A 17,006-nucleotide genomic window follows, 5' to 3' on the forward strand; every position below is an offset into this window, starting at 1 on the left:
GAAGCCCTTGGTGAGTCCCACGATTTCAGCCTTAACTTGTCAGCCTGGCAAGATGGGCACTCCAGTAACACTAAACACACAGTGTGTCGTCTGCTCCTGAGAACCCTTCAGTAACTTCCTCCTTGCTCTCAGAACACCAGCCAAACTCCACAGCCAGCCTGTGAGCGCCTTCCTGAGACACTCCCCCAAGACCTCCGCACTGCAGCTCCCCAGAACCACTCCCACTAGCTGCCCTACTTTGCTTTCAGGACTTGTGATAAACACCAACCAAAATCAATTTGGAAAGCAAGGGGTTTCCTTGGCCTCCACTTCCCCATCACGGTGTATCATTAAGGTAAGGGAGAGGGGCAAGTCAAGCAAGAAGAGAAGCAAAACCATGGAAATGATTGGCTTGCTTCTTCTGGCTTGCTTGGCAACCTCTCTCCTAGAGCCCAGGATCACCTGCCCAGGGACCGCACTGCCCACGGTAGGCTGGGCCCTCCTGCATCAATTAGCAGTCAAGAAAATCCTCCCATGGACATGCCTGAAGGCCAATCTGATGGAGGCAATGCTTCCACTGCGGTTCCCCTTTCCCAGGTTTGCCAAGCGGACAACCAACATCAGCCATGGCGTTAGCATTCTTTCAGTTCAGCGAGCAAACTCTCCTGCCCCAAGATCTGTGGGCATGCTATTGTTTGGCTGAATGAATGTTTGTTCTTACCAATACCTCCAACTACTGGAATACTCTTCTCCCCTCCCCTCTGCAGCCTTCCCCTCCCCGCTAATTTCATCTCTGGAGAATGTCTTCTAGGACCACAATATTGAGTCTTCAAGTGCACAGTGAAGTAGGTTGCGTTCCCTTCCTTGATTCTCCAATAAGGGTTCTTATTAAATCAATAGAGCCTTTTCTAATCAGCGGCACACGGTGCTTTTTTTTTTTTTTAAGCTACAGTAACTGTTAAATGAATCACAGACAAGTACTCTGCCCCTCCCACTACAGCCGGTTCTTTCCTGCTTCTGCGACCCACCTACTCAACCCCCTGCTCATTAATGCCATGCGGGCTGTGCCCTTTGACCCTTCTGGCTTCTCATGTTGTCACCCCTTCAGAAAACTCCAGCTGGGACTGCCTTCTCTACAGAACCTGCTGATCCTTCCCAGGTTCCTTAGCTCTCCTAGGTTCAAAGGTTCCAGTGGCCTTGATCAGGTGAGCATGTCTGATCCTAACTATCTGAGCTGCCAAAACTTTGTGTGTGTGTGTGTGTGTGTGTGTTTCCCCTATGTTCTAGACTGAATTATTATAGCCAGAGGGAGCCATTCATCAGCTCTGACACTGCGAGAAGCTTCCTAGGCAAACAGCTTTATTGCTGCGTGAGATTAACCCAGACTGCAGTAATTTGTAACAAAGATAAGAAAATTGCACTGGTCTCGCAGAAATAAATCTGAATTCCAGAGTGGACAAAGGGGACTTCAACTCGAAATCTGCTATTTCAGATATAATCAAATTTATAACCGCCCCTGAAGAGCATAAAAAGCCAAGCGTAGCTTCCGGTCGGAGGTGCCTCTTCAAGACCCACCATGATGAAATCAATTTCGCTGGACCACATAACATGCTGCAAGTCCTGGCCCTGCCTCGTTTGTACGGGAGACCGTTGGCTCTGCTTGAGAAGCATATCCCTGTTCTGGCGTCGGGAGATGAGGAGGTGTCAGGAACCAAGAGAGGTGGGATTTCACGTGCGGTCAGGCAACCTGTCTCTTACCAGCTGTAAAATCTGGAGGAAACAGAAGATAAGAGGCCCCTCCCAGAGCTGCTGTGAGATGAGACAGGATAAGCATGGGAGAGGGAATGCAGACGTCAGTCATTAACGAGAGCTTGTTAACCTCAAAGGTTCCACGGCCGAGCTCCAAAATACTGCCACTGGATCAGGGCTTCGTTTGAGTGATGTGGCTGTCTCCCATCTCAGGAAAGGGGCCTTGTAATCATATCCATTAACAAAGGCAGAAACTGGAGGCCAGAGAGACCATGGCACCTACCCAAGGTCACCCAGTCAGCAAGAGGCAGGCCATGAGGTTGGACACCTGCTCTTGGAAACTATATAGTGTTTTCCATTATATGGCAGCCGCTGTGCTGGCCACAGGGATATAAAGGTGACAGTCTTGTGGTGTCAGACCTGGCAGAACACAGCACCTGGTGGAACACATGTCTATGAATAAGTTAGAGCCTTTAATCCAACAGCAAGTGACACTCATTATTCAAGTATGTGCCGGGTACGGTTCTGAGAGCTCCGTGCAAATCTCATTTGGTACTTACACAAGCAGGGGAGGCAGACACTTGTTACCCCGTGTGGATATAGGAACAGGCCCTGAGATCACACATGGCTCAGCAGTAGAATGAGGAGTTTAGCCAAGGTTGTTTCTCCTCTGCTGCAGAAGATGCCATAGGAGAGAGAGTTGGAAGAACCATGGGAACCAGGGCCAGGAAAGAGGCCCGAAGGTGTCACAGAATTAACAACCAGAAAGAAGAAGCAGAGGAAACCGAGGAAAATCTCAGATTGTCTTGCCACGAGGAGTGATCGGATCCACCCTGAGCTCAGGGACACTGAGAGGGAAATGGGCAGCCACAGGGACCTGGCAGTGCAGGCATTCATCGGGAAGACCATCTCCGAAGTCCCACTCAGGTCTAGTTCACAGTGGGCACTAATTCCTCATGAAGACACACCCAGACCGAGAAATTCAGACCCAGATGAGTTCTGGAGAACTAGGTCATCCAAGGAAGGAAACCAAGAGCCAAAGGAGGACAGAATTGGGTGAAACTGTTCAGATTCCGGGTCTGAGGGTCCAGACAGAAGGGAGTGGGATAGCATGGGGGACATCACTAGGTGGATCCACTGGATGACTAAGCTGCAGCAAATGGAGCCCTGTCAGCCTCAGTTTCCACATTTGGAAAACAGGGATAGCAACCTCTCTCAGGATGTCACCGTGAGGATTAAATGACAGCCGGGGAGAAATTGTCAGGATGTGTGACACTCTACTTCTCAAACAGTACTGATTGCACCTCCTTCACCCACCAAGCCAATGACCTCTGGAGCCCGTGCCACCTCCCCCAGCCATTGCTCATGGCCTCTTCTCCGTTCAGTCAGACCCTGCTCCCCTACCCCAATCTGCCTGAACTCAAGATCCCTATAAAACCTGTGAGACTTCACAATGACTCAGCCCCTTTAAAGTGGCCCGAAAAATCCAGTCAAAGGAGGGAGCGGGTGGGTTGATCTAAGACGGTCAGAACTTTGCTTTCACTAATGGGTGTGGGCAGAACACCTGTCAGAGAGAGCCCCCACCTTTCACCTCTCCTGACTGAAAAGGTGAGCCCACTTAGAAGCAGACAAACTGGGCAACCCAACATCACATTCCCCTGTCTTAATCATCGTCCTTACTCATGGGATTCAAGGAAAACACAAGTTCCTGGGACTTTCTTGTTGCTGCCTACACAAAGAGGGGTTGTGAGGTCCTGCGAGACACTTGATAGAAAAGCAACAGCGTGAGCGAGTGTGCGCGTGCACATACAAAATCTCAGTGCAGAGGTGGGTCACCTGGCCAGCAACTCCCTCACAGAGCATTTGCCCCTCCCCCTAAATCATTCCTTCCTGAGGGTCCCTCAAGACGTCTCTTTTGTACTTTGCCCAGAAAGAAAGTAAATATTTTTCAATGAAATTCAGCAATCAATTAAACACCGGTCTCTCTTTAATGCCAACGTTGAACCAACAGCGACTGCACATTCCAACAAGAATATTTAAAGCAATTAAACTTTAGTTACTTCTAAAACAAATTCTTTTAAATGCTAATGACCATTGTTTTCGCACTTCATAAGTAAAATTCTGTGTCGAGCAAGGTTAGATGATTGCGATGATTTAATTGTACTTCTCAAAGAAGAGAGAATGTTAAGAAAAAAGCTAAGATGGACCTCTTACCACATCCCTACCACAAAATGTCCTGTAACAATAGCAGCGTGATTTGCTGAAATTAAAATGCTATTATGGTGAAATTAGGGCTTCAATATTTTTAGCAGCCTTAATAGGCCTTGCATTTTAAGGGACATCTGATAATAGATAATTACATTTCATCTTAAAGAAACTGAGTTGTTTTCTTAAGGAAAATACTTTTCTTTCTTCCAGAGAGGTTAAAGCTGAGCCATCATTAGAAGCAGCTCGGAGCTCGAGGTTCCTGCTTCGGCATGGGAAATACAGATTAGCATATAAATAGCCTTCGGAGCCTGCTTGATTCCAGCTATTTTGCGTTTCAATGTGGCATCAGAATGCACTTAGCAAGAAATGTTCGAGAGGAGAAAGAGGTTTGTAATACGTCGCTTTTATAGAGGGGGGAACTTTAAGTATAAAAGATCATCCACTCTTCTGTGGGCTTTTTTTTTTCCCTTCCGTATCCTTTCAATGCCCCAATTACAGACTCCAAGGAGCCAACAGGCCCCCTAGAACAGATCCTTGGTTTACACCGCAGCTTTTCTCTGGACTGAGAAAATAAGTCCAAATGGCCCACTGGAAGTAAGACAAATATTCGGGTTTGCCTCTGGGTGAGGTAAGGGTCCTGGGGGGCACTCGGGGTCCTTTATCCTCACCCTCCTGCTACCCGTCAGCAGTGGTTATGTGCAGGGCCCCTCCAGGTCCCATTTGCTGGAGCAATGAGGGAGACTCCTGGCTTGCTGCCGGAGGCTGGCTTCCCCTCCTGGGAAATCTCCGGAACTGGGCATGGAGCCTGAGGGTCTCTTTGCTCCCCTCCACACTCCCAACTCCTGCCAACACACACACACACACACACACACACACACACACGCACACACACGCACACATCTTCTATTATAGATAAATGATTGTAAGCCTCCACTTTTTGAGCACCGGGCAGTTAGTTGTAAGAAGCATGCTGCCCTACCGTTCAGCTGTTTGAATGGGGGTGGGGAGGACGTGGATGGACAACGTGATTTTTCCTTAACGCTGCACGGGAAGACGAATGTGAGGCAAGCACCCAGTCTACTTCCCAGCATGGCTTTCAGATGGAGACAGGAACCATCACTGGGACCCAGGCCACAGTCTCTCGGCCCCTTAATCCATAACCATGTTACTAATCAAGAGCCCTCTTCTCCCTTGCCAATGCAGAGCCTTGGGTTCAAGTCCAGGCTCCCCCAATGAGCTTGTGTATATGTGTAAGAGAGAAGAAAAGGCAAGCCCTTTCCTATCCATCAGGAAGAACATAGATGCTTGCCTATCATAAAGGACAGGTGACACTCAGGAGGCAGGTGGATCTCTGTGAGTTCAAGTTCCAGGTCAGCCAGGGCTACGCAGTGAGAAACTGTCTCAAAACAAACAAACAGAAGGAAAGGAGGGAGGGGAAGAAAGGTGTTCTGGTTGGCTTTCTGCTGCTGGGATAAACACCATGACCAAATGCAACTTGGGGAGGAGAGGGTTTATTTTTTCATCTTCCAACTCTCAGATCACACTCCATCCCTTAGGAGAGTCAAGGCAGGAACTCAAGGCAGGAACTCAAGACAGGAACCTGGCAGCAGGAACTGAAACAAAAGGGGGATGTCTATTCCTCAGCCTGCTTTCTTACGTAAGTCAGGACCACCTGTCCAGGGGGCACTACCCACCATGGGATGTCCCCTCACATCCCTCATTGATTAAGAAGATTCCCCCCATAGACTTGCCTATAGGACAGTATGATGGACGCATTTTCTCAATTCATGTTCCCTCTTCCAGGAAATGACCCTAGCTTGGATCAAGTTGACAAATGCTGCGGGAGCTACTTCTGCTCCTTCAACCAATAGTCTTTGAGTTACCAGCCCACTGGGGTGTGGTGTCTTTCGCTTTAAAGATAAACTTTGGCAGCCCTCTCGCTCTCTTGCTTACTTCGGTTTTCACTTCTGACTATCAGACGCTTTTCCTGTTCCTGCAGGAGGCTGTTGTCTAGGACGGTGATCTGTAAGTTTTCCCTTTTAAATAAATAACCCTTTTATTAATCTTAATTCTGAGTTTGCGTGGGATTGCTTTTGTTTTGTGACTTACTCCATCAGACAAAAATAAAATAAAATAAAATAACCAGCCTAACAAGTTACAATAGAAAAGTAACTAAAAGCAACTGAAGGCCAAAATGAACCACACATGTACAAAAGATTCTGTAAGCCGAAGAACTGAATAAAATATCAAGACTACAGAGAGTTTGGATGCTGCAAATCCGGAGTCAAGTTGTCTTGGGCTATTTTCAGTTGCTCTGAAAGTCATTCATTCTCTACTTCTGTGTCCTCCTTCTGACTGCCAAGACCTTTAAGGTGCATCTTAGCCATGTCCACTAGCTCTCACCAATCTAGACACTAAGGATGCCGTCAGCATCTTAAGCTACAGCGGAGGTCTTCCTGCTTTGCTATGAGTTGCCTACCTGCAGCCCCCACCAATGTATTTGATTTATGACTTCCTTTGTTCTATAACTAATAAAATGTCATGTGACCACTTTCATGGCAGGATGCGTATTTTAGCTATGGCCACTCACATTTAGCTTAAAAATATATATAAGTGTCTCTTATTCTTTTTGAGGTGAGAGCTGTGTTTTTCAAGACAGGTTTTCTCTGTAGATTTGAAGCCTGTCCTGGAACTAGCTCTTGTAGACCAAGCTGGCCTTGAACTCACAGAGATCTACCTGCCTCTGCCTCCTGAGTGCTGGGATTAAAGGCATGCGCCACCACTACCCAGCTTGATCATAGTTTTTAAATGACACTGGACCCTTCAGATCAAAGCAAAGCTAAAAGATTCAGGGTTCGATGCTTTGGTTCCATGAAGCACGGTCAAAACGTGAGTGGTTGGACAAAAGGGGTGTTATTAAAAGAGGTGGTCTATCCAGATTCTTCTTGGCCCATCAGTTACAGTATTTTTTTTAAGATTAATTTATTTTTACATGTATGAGTATTTTCCTGCATGTATGTGTGTGCACTGCATACGTGCAGTTCCTGAGGAGGTCAGCAGAGGCATTCCATCTCCTAGAGCAAGCGTTACAGACAGTTGTGAGCCACCACATGGGTGCAGGAAACTGAGCTTGGGTCCTTCACGAGAGCAGCAAACTCTTAGGCGTCTCTCCAGCCCCCTTGTAGATTTCTTCCTCCATGATGTGAGGCAGGGTTCTGAGATAAGGATCTTAAGCACCCGAAGGCCCAGCTCTTAGAGAGACAGGTGGAAGAGCGCATGTTTAGGGTTCGTGACTGGCTTTGGGGAGGGTGGTACAGTAGTTAGCTCTCCTTAGACACTGATGGGCAGGCCCATGGTGGGTCATAAGCTGGTCACACCTGACCAACCCCCAACTGGACAAGTAACAGATGAAGACCCTCTCGATGGGGCCTTGGGAGTTCATAGTGCAGAGGGGCTGCCTTACTAGCAGATCCCAGGATAGGCTTAAAAATGACCAGTCCCCATAGAGATAGCCTCAGTCTTCATCCTGTTCCCAACATAAGACCCATAAAAGGCCACCGTGCATCTCAGCATAGAGGCTCTCCTACCACAGAGACACTGGGCGTGTCAGCACAGAGACATTCCTACCTTAGAGTCTCTTCTACTCTAAGAAGTTTTCCTCAACTTTCCTTAGTAATTCTTCATTTGCTTGGCTCACTCCTTGCCGGCTTTTTCTTATTTCTCTTGGGCAGAAGACAATGACCTCACAAGCCACTGGCTTGGAGTGGCTTTGGGGACACTCAGGCACCCTAGCTCCCTGAATTAAGCTCACTGAGAGCTGAGAAAGGCTCTGCCACTCTCAGAGAACCCTGCCCCACCATTATGACTCACCTTGGGGACAGTAATTAGGGTTTCTTTGCTCACTACAGACAAGGACAAGAGTGCAAGATCGGAGAGCCAGAGGGAAGCTTCTGAGGCTTTCACTTTGGGGTGCTACCTTCTGAGCCCCCATAGACACCCAGCATATCTGCTCTAAGCTGGGGTTCCCTCGTTGCTAACAGAATTGTAAACCCTACCTTATGGGCACATGCGCTACAGTAGGAAGACAGCAGAAATGGAAGTGGAAGAGCCTGGTGCGGTCCTCCACTGTTGCACGGTGTTGTTAGGTCACTTATATCTTTCCTGGATCATCCTTTAGTACAGGTCTGGGGCTCTGTCCATCCAGCCAGGCTGGAGCTAAGGAGTGGTCCAAAGTCTCACCCAGACTATATACAGCAGCTCAAGTCATTTTCTCTCCCCAGATCTAGCCACCACTTTGCTTGGATCCCTGAGGCTCCAGTCATAGCACGTGCTAGCAAGGCCTTCAGGAAGCAGCCAGTGCAGGACACTTGCCCACTTCCGGTCCTTTAAGCTGTATCAAGAGGGAGTAAGCATGGCACTGGGGTCAGGACTCAGAAAATGGTATCAAAAATAAGATCTGGAGAGCCAAAGGGTACAGCACGGGAAGCTCTCTGCCTCCTGATTTACAGGTCTGTGCCTCTAGGAGACGCTGGATTTGTGGATTTGGGGGGGGGGTCCCTTCCCCAGAGTGCTCTCATCCACAAGAATGGACTAGAGTGGAACCAGTCTCTGTTCTGTGTTCATGCATCACCTAAAGCCGACTTACTCTTCTGCCTAAATTACCACATCCTCATTTCTGTCTTAGTTACGTCTCAATAGCTAGGATGAGAAAGACACCGTGACGAACAGGCTTACAGCGTCCGAGGGTCAGAGTCCATGACCACCACGGCAGGGAGCGTGGCAGCCAGCAGACCGGACACTAGAACAGTTGTTGAGAGTTCACATTTAATCTGCAAGTGCGAGGCCAAGAGAGAGTCGCTAGGCACAGCGCTGAGTCTTTTGAAACACTGTGTATCTAACTGTGGGGGCAGGCTCTGAGGTGTCCTATGCTCAGGATACCACCCTTTGCCCAGTATGTCAGCTGACTTCATGTGGCCTGCAAGATGTAGCACTCACTCTCAGCTCCAGCACCATGTCTGCCTGTATGCCGCCATGCTCCTCATCATGATGGTAATGGACTGAGCCTCTGAACCTGTAAGTGAGCCACCCTAATTAAATGTCTTCCTTTTGAGAGTTGCCATGGTCATGGTGTCTCTTCACAGCAATAGTAACACTAAGACAGTGATGTATGTACCAGTAAGGAAGCCAGGGGGAGAGTGGACTCAGCCGAGATTCTGAGTGGACAGTATCCACCTAAAATCAATTAAACAGAATCCTCCTAAACCTAAGCAAAGTAAACGCCTCTGCCATGTACATGCGTGTGTGCGTGTGTGCATGTGTGCAGGTATGTGTGTCCCTTGTCAAACACATTTTTAGGATATAGACACGGAAAGCACAGCATAACTCTTTCTAAAGTGCAGAGAATATTTCATTCTTAGGCACCTCAGGTACCTTAACTCCGTCTCAGACACACAGTCAAGGTTACGGAATACCCTGAGTCTATCACCTGGGGTACTCTCAGGCGGTGCTATACGGAGAGCGTTGAGGGCACAGAAGTTTGTCTGGGGTTTTAAGCATCACAGCTGACACGGTCCACTCACACAAGGCAAGGTCTGTGCCTACAGGAAGGTGCGTTGCTGTGGCCATGACTGTTTTCATTCGTGTGCTAACACTCTCGTATGCTGCCCTGACATTTCCAAGCTGCAGCTTGGTAGACCTCTGCAAAACAAAGGGGGGGGGGGACAAATTGGTGGTCACACAACAATGTGAATGTCTTGGAAAGATAAAATCTTTCAAACCATAAGCACAGAGAAGTTGGGCAACAGGCCCGATGCTCCAGAGGTTGTAAGTGATGGGGTCTCACTGAGAACCGAGGCCAGGGCCACTATGGAGGTAGCTCAGATGCACATCTGGTCATCCCTCCTATGTGACTCCACCCAAACCCTCCATTCACCGTCAAAGCACTGCTGCCAAGTCAGCGCTTCTCCCCTTCAATCGTTATGTTGAGAAGTTTTCATTCATTTCATTGAACTCCTCCTTTCTGTTTTTTTCCTAGTGCTTTTCAGGGTGGCAGCTGGCCAAGACATTTCTGCCACTCCAAACTGTCATGAGAATCATTTCCCTAGAGCTCCCCTCAAACTAGATGATTCCATCGCCCCCAGTGAAGGGCCAAACTCCACAACCTCCTTGAGAAATCACACATCATGAGATAGTCTCCCATGATGTCTCTCCCCTCTACCTACCATGGTCTATCTAGCAGCTGGTTCTTTCCAGTCAACTTCCCAAGCTACCCGTTCCCCACTCTTCCCTCCAGGTCTAAGCAACTGTCACCTCCCTCCCTGCACATCACCCAATCCATCTCTTTTCTCCTACTCAGTCCTGGTCGAACACATTTTCCACAACGGAGAAACATCCTGTTTACTGCTCCCGTTCTCAGAGCCCTCCCTACCAGAACTCAAGCTGAGACCCAATTTTCCAGTCCGCTTCTGTTTCCCTAACACAGCACAGCCCTGCACAGGCTAAGGTGTCCGGGGAGTGCTGGTTACAGGAAAGAATCAAGTATAATAACCTTAATTGTAGACAATGAAAATCATCTGTTATACACGCAAAAATGGCCCTATATCTTTTTTAGTTGTGGGTTATTTGCTTGCTTGCAATTCCAACATTAGTCTTTATCTGAGGAGATGTTAGCATATCTAGACTCTAAGCAATTCCTCCTCGTCCCCCCAGCATCAGAGACAAAATAGAAGGCTTTGTGACTTGCATGCACTGAGACACGGCACTTCATTCTGTGGCTTGAGAACGGAAGGAGACTACAGTGATTGAACTGGACATTTTCCATCTCTATTATTTTAATTATAAACATAAACTATTTGGGGGTTAAAAAATCAAATGGAAATCTGTCTATCAATTTCACAATTAACATCTCATTTCAAGAGACCAATCAACTCAGATGAGGGCCAGTGACCTTAATCTCTCCCCAAATACACTACTTGATTCCTCTCATTAGTAGAAAAATCTCTAAACTATGAAACAACTGGGTTAACCCCATGACAGTGTCAACGATGTCCCTGCCGCATCTAAATAAGTCCAGGGATCTCGGTGACCTTGGTGTCACAATTTGTACGGGAGGAATCGAGAAGGCAAAAGCTGTGCCAATCGAATGGCAGAAGTCACAAGGCCACCTTAATTTTTTCATTTATTTGTCTGAGACTGTGGAAAGATGTACAGTCGTTAGGGAACTTCTTTCAGCACTGATTAGTAGAGGTTAACCCAGAAGGGGAGCAAAGCCCAAAGCCAGGGGCAGTGAAGTCAGCCCAGAAGGTTCTATGGAAGATTCGAGTGGAAAGAAAATTCATTGATTTTTGATTGCGTTTTAAAGATTTACTTTATCGTGGTTTTTAACTGTGGGTATGTGTGGGCTACGTATGGTGTCTTAGTCAGAGTTACTATCACTGTAATGAAACTCCATGACCAAAGCAAGTTGGGGAGGAAAGGGTTATCTGGTTTATGCTTTACCATTGAAGGAAGTCGGGACAAGAATTCAAACAAGGCAGGATCCGGGAGGCAGGAGCTGATGCAGAGGCTACGGGAGAGTGATGCTTACTAGCTTGCTCCTCATGGCCTGCTCAGCCTGCTTTCTTATAGAACCCAGGACCACCAGCCCCGGGATGGCACCATCCAAAATGAGCTGGGGCCTCCCCCTGGATCATTGAGAAAATGCCCTACAGATTTGCCTATGGCCTGGTCTTATGGAGGTAACTTTTTCAATCTCTCTGATACCAGTTTGTGTCAAGTTGACATAAAACTAGCCATCACAGTGGGTATCTGCACATGAGTGCCAATGCCTGACAAGTCCAGAAGAATCGGAGTCCCCTGGAGCTAGAGTTACAGGCAGTTGTGAGCCACCTGATAGGGGTGATGGGAATCAAACTCAGCTCCTCTGCAAGAGTAGTAGCTGATCTTGACCAAAGAGCCATCTCTCCAGTCCCAGGAAATGTTTTTCTTCTTTTGGAGAGGGTCTTACTGAGTAGCCCTGGCTAGCCTGGAACCTGTCATGTAGCTCTTGAACTCTGAGACCTTTCTGCCTCTGTCTCCTTGAATGCTGGGATTTAAAGTGTGTAGCGGTGTAGGAGGTCCTTCTGTCTATGTGCTGCTTTCATTGGTTAATAAAGGAACTGGCTTGGTCTGTTGATAGGGCAGAGCTTAGGCAGCCAGGAATATGGAACTGAATTCTGGGAGGAAGAAGGCAGAGTCAGGGAGACGCCATGGATTCACAGCCAGAGGAAGATGTGCTGAAACTTTCCTGGTAGGCCACGACCTCATGGTGATGCACAGATTAATGGAGATGGGTTGAATTAAGATGTAAGAGTTAGCCAATAAGAAGTTAGAGTTAATGGGCCAAGCAGTGATTTAATGAATGTAGTTTCTGTGTGGTTATTTCAGTTCTGGGCAGTCGGGACAAACAAGCGGGCCCTCCTCCTAAAGTGCAACACCATGCCTGGCAGGGAATTCAATTTTTTAAAAAAGTTAAAAGTAGGGCTGGGGTCAGGGAGGTGATTCAGTTGCTAAAATACAAGGAATACTAGTTCAATCTTCAGAAACCTCATTTGAAAAGTTGTACGTGGTAGTCCACACCATATCCCTTGCACCAAGGAGGCTAAGACAGGAGGATCTCTGGGTCTTATTGGCCTAGCAGTCTAACCTAAGAGGTAAGCTTCCAGTCAGTAAGAGAGCCTGTCTCAAATAGACACATTACTGAAGATGATTCCTGTGGTTTCCCTCCAGCCTCCACATGCACACCCCACACAAGCACCCACACACATACATACATACACATGCACACCCCACACAAGCACACACATACATACACATGCACACCCCACACAAGCACCCACATACATACACATGCACACCCCCACACAAGCACCCACATACATACACATGCACACCCCCACACAAGTACCCACATACATACACATTCACACCCCCACACAAGCACCCACATACATACACATACACACACCCACAAAAGCGCCCACATACATACACATACACACACCCACAAAAGCGCCCACATACATACACATGTACATCCCCACACAAGTACCTACACACATACACATGCGCAAATACATTCATTAAAATTGATTTTCTAAAGATGGGAAACAGGAAAATATACTATCAAACAATGCTTCTGCAGTATCCATGACCTTGCGAGGATCATTCATAAAACCATTCACTCCACAGAGAGAACCAGCCCTCCCAAAGTTCACAGGGTCACCGAAGTAAGGATGGGAGATATATACACAGGTACCAACCCAACATTAGGATCAGAAAAAATTTTTTTTACTAATGGACTCATTGACAGATTTCTAAGTAGTTTCATTTTGGAGGAGACTTGGGCGGCATAGGATACCAAAACAACCAGTAAACCATTTCAGTGCCTGACAGGCACACTCTGCCTTGTCCTCAAGTCCTCTGGTTGACTCAGCTTAAGCCACTTTCTCCACGTCTTCTCTGCGATCTCTGACTACTATCCCTCAACCTGCTGCAGGGAAGACTGAGCGGCCAGAGTTCTGAAGCTATAGGGACTAGAAACCCACATAAGCTAAGCTGAGGCAGCAAAGTAGGGTTCAGGGGTTCAGGAACTATTCCCCAGAACTCAAGGGCAAAAACAACAAGAGGCCTCCAGGAAGGATCTCTCTCTCTCTCTGCTGTTCTGCCCCACACTGTTGCTTATCAGTTCATGGGGTGGAGAGAAATGGCCAGCTCGTGCTCCCAAGCTCCCGCCTCCATTATGACAATCCAAGGAATATCTGTTGTAGCCAGCCTGGTCTACAGAGCAAGCTCCAGGCCAGCCAAGGCTCCACAGAGAGATCCTGTCCAAGGAAAACCTGAATCACCCAACGTGGGTCAGACATCCATCAAGACCATGCAGAAGGTCACATGGCACAGACATGATGATGAGGGCTTATACCAAAGATGAGGAGGGTGATTGGGGAAGATTACCAGGCACCAGGCAGACTCCCCGCTGGAGGTGTCTAGAAGTAATGAAGTGTGTTGTCACAACCAAAGGCCAAGGAACCAACCTGACACGGGGAGCCAGGGGACAAGGCAAATGACCCCGAGCTGCTGCCACAACCACTGAGATATCATTTGGACCCCACTCAGCATCCTGGTCCTGTGCTCTCCACCTAAAGAATTCAAAGGAGACACACAGAGTAGCATGTGGAAGACAAACTTTACTGCAGAGTGGGAGGAAGCACACTCTCAAGGGGTGTGAGTAGGCAGTGCCGAAGAGACTACTGTAGCGGTCTGTGTTTGAGGCAGGCCTGACGCCATTTCTGAAGTCCCTAGAATGGGCAGGAGAATATTCCTATCCAGGTGGTCGACAGGCTCATTTAGATGAATTCTCGTAGTCATGAGATAGGAATCTTACAGTCTTCCAGGAAGTTCAAAGTGTGCCATCTTCATTTGGAGTCAGAAACCGACTCGGATCCTGTTCTTTTGACCAGTGAAGAGAGGCCCCGCTTCAGTTCCTGGTTCTGCAGGCTGCCAATCTGGGGGAGCATCAGTCACCAGTGGCCTTCAAACTGGGGGACAGGAGAGAACTCAGTAGAAAAGAGAGCCTGTAGCTGCCCCACACCTTGGGAGAGGAGCCCTGGCTGTGCCCTTTGAGAGAATCTGTCCTCTCATAATGCTGGCCACGTCCATAATCTGCAAGACTCCTTCCACCACGCGGCCTGAAGCTCCACAAAGTCAGACACGACACTGCTTCTGTTTTTCTTTACCTTCTTGGCACTAAGTGGAATGCATCATGGGCACCCATTTAAGAATGCCAGGGGAAGTGGGTGTGGCTCAGTGGTTAAAAGCACCTGAAGCTCTTGCAGAGGACCCAGGTTCAAGCCCTAGGCCCACGTACATCAGGTATGATAGCACACGCACTGGGGACATGGAGACAGGAGGATGACTCTCAGCTATTTAGGGATTCAAGACCAGCCTAGCACGCCTGAGACCTCTCCCCACCACACACCGAAGCCCACACATCCTCACACGTGCACGAGAACACACGTGTACAAATCAGAGAGCTCAGTATGTCTGGTCAGATGATTCGGTTCATGAGCTGAGTTTCAGAGGACAGAGGAATCTTTCAGAAAGGTAAGACACTCCTGGTAGAGGGAATGACAGGGACCTAAAGGTGTGGAGGCACCTGGTGCAACCATGGGGCAGCTCGTGGTGAGAGAACTGGCCGGAGGGCATCTCATGGTCTCATGAGGAGGAGAGTGGCGTCCTAAGAGCCAGGAGTTATGTGTAGATATTAGATGCCATCCACTGGGGATGCCGGGAGGCAGGAAGGTGAATTAGAAAGTGGGTGGAATCATCCAAGAGGAAAGTGAAGGCAGCGAGGCAGGATTGAGAGTCAGGAAGGAGCCTGAGGTACAACTCAGCAGGAGAGCCAGTGCCCCGCATTCTCAAAGCCCGAGGTTTGATCCCAGCACTGAAAAAGTGTTAAGAAGAAAGCAGAATCAGTAAAAAATAGTAAGACAGACCTCACCTCCCCAGGGACTGGGAGTTTCTGCTCTGCCTGCCCCACTCCTGGGCTGCTGGGACTCACTGGTGCCTGACCAACACTCAGCAGAATTGCTAAGAGAATAAACTCAGGAGAGACTGACTGACAAACAAGGGCTGCAATAGCTACCAGGGTGGGGTGCCAGGCAGAGCCCTTGGAGGGTTTCCGAATCCTTGCTATGTCTTTATCCTACCTCCATGGCATGCCTACAGCACCCAAACACCTTTTATCCTCAGTTCAACCTTCAACACAGGCCTAGGCTCCCTGTAGGGCCAGCCCTCCATCCCCGCTACTGATCAGGACTGGAGTCAACGAAAATGGTAGGCCATGGGTCTCCTACTCTTCAGAAACTGCCCTGTTGTATGATGTTTTATTTTTTTTTACTTTTTGGGGGGCCCGTCACCCAGCTCCCAAATAAATCACAAACGAAGGCTTATTCTTAGTTATGAATGTCCAGCTTTAGCTTGGCTTGTGTCTTGCCAGCTTTTCTTAAATTGTCCCGACTACCTTTTGCCTCTGAGCTTTTATCTTTCTTGCTTCTGTATATCTTACTTCCCTTATTACTCTGTGAGTGACTGGGTGGCCCCTGATGTCCTCCTCTCCTTGTTCTCTTTCTGCTCCCCTCGGTCTTGTTCTCCTTCTATTTATACTCTTTCTGCCAGCCCCGCCTATCCTTGCTCCTGCCTCGCTATTGTCTGTCCAGCTCTTTATTAGACCATCAGGTGTTTTAGACGGGCAAAGAATCACAGCTTCACAGAGTTCAACAAATGCAGCGTAAACAAAAGTCATACACCTGAAAATAATATTCCCCAACACTGCTCAGCCTGAAGACCCATGAGCAAGGGAGTGACAGGGAAGCAAGGCTCAGGTAGGATGGGTCAGGGGTCTCTGCACAGAGCTTCCTTGGTGGGCACTGGAAAGGCAGCTCAGTGGTTAAGAGCACTTGCTAATCTTGGAGAGGACCCGAGTTCAGTTTCCAGCACCCACGTCAGGAGCCTCCCAGGGGCCTGTAGCACCAGTTCCTGCGGGTCCAACTGCCTCTTCTGGCCTCTGTAAGCACCTCTCTGTTTTGTTTTGGAGACAAGGTCTCATGCAGCAGAGACTGGCCTCAAACTCAGTACGGAGCTGAGGATGGCTTTGAGCTTCAGATCCTCCTGCCCCTACCTTTGGAGTGCCGGGATCCCGGACATGCACCGTGCCCAGTTTATGTGGTGCTGAGGATTGAACCCAAGGTTTCTTAAATGCTAGGTGTTCACTCTACCACTGTCATCCCCAGCCCTACCTGTGACAATTCTTTAGAGAGTTGGGTTTTCGTGTTTTGTTTTGTTTTGTTGTTGTTTTACAGTTATTAGAGAATAGACATTTGTCTTGGAGTTTCTATTATTGCAATAAAACCGTCCTTTCAGATAACTCTGTCTTGTGTCAAGTTGGCATAAGACGAGCCAGCACAACTGACCCCTTGTCAGCTTGAACACAAACACATCACTATTAAGCCACAACCCTTCCTTTTTAATCCGTC

At 48.2% G+C, this 17,006-nt stretch overlaps 1 long non-coding RNA gene across 1 annotated transcript in view; it reads right to left on the reverse strand.

The window, feature by feature from the left end:
* Positions 1-14,139: 14,139 nt before the first annotated feature.
* The window catches only part of LOC148122683 (uncharacterized), a 411,935-nt gene continuing 409,068 nt past the window's right edge, over positions 14,140-17,006 (reverse strand). The window contains exon 2 of the long non-coding RNA XR_015737501.1: positions 14,140-14,510. This is a non-coding gene — a long non-coding RNA (uncharacterized LOC148122683). The remainder of the gene's footprint in view (positions 14,511-17,006) is intronic.

Source organism: Myodes glareolus, chromosome 3, assembly GCF_982192425.1.
Source record: "Myodes glareolus chromosome 3, mMyoGla1.1, whole genome shotgun sequence".
In the NCBI taxonomy this organism is placed as follows: domain Eukaryota; kingdom Metazoa; phylum Chordata; class Mammalia; order Rodentia; family Cricetidae; genus Myodes; species Myodes glareolus.